Here is a 259-nt window from a genome sequence, read left to right as displayed (position 1 = left end):
AACGTTGACAAAGTACCGTACCCAAACACGCGTCACTACGATGTATTTTGTGGCGTGAATCAGTGGATTTTAATCAGCTGATTGGTGTTAGTTCATTAGAATTTAAATCGTTATGATTTTGCATATTTATGATCTTAAATCAGAGCGAATTTTCTTCATATGCTGAGAATCTCACTAACTTCTCTTTTAAAAACGAAGCGTGTTTCTTATACTTTGTTATCTCATTTACTTTCCTTTTCATTTCACTTTTTATATCAGT

General features: G+C 32.4%; 1 protein-coding gene across 1 annotated transcript in view; it reads left to right on the top strand.

Moving 5' to 3' along the window:
• LOC119581756 (endothelin-converting enzyme 2-like) overlaps positions 1-259 on the top strand; it is a 106974-nt gene that overhangs the window by 78210 nt on the left and 28505 nt on the right. The gene's annotated exons all lie outside the window — the stretch shown is intronic.

This window comes from Penaeus monodon, chromosome 15 (assembly GCF_015228065.2).
Source record: "Penaeus monodon isolate SGIC_2016 chromosome 15, NSTDA_Pmon_1, whole genome shotgun sequence".
Lineage (NCBI taxonomy): Eukaryota > Metazoa > Arthropoda > Malacostraca > Decapoda > Penaeidae > Penaeus > Penaeus monodon.
Note: the sequence above shows the minus strand (reverse complement) of the source record. Positions and strands in the feature narration are given on the sequence as shown.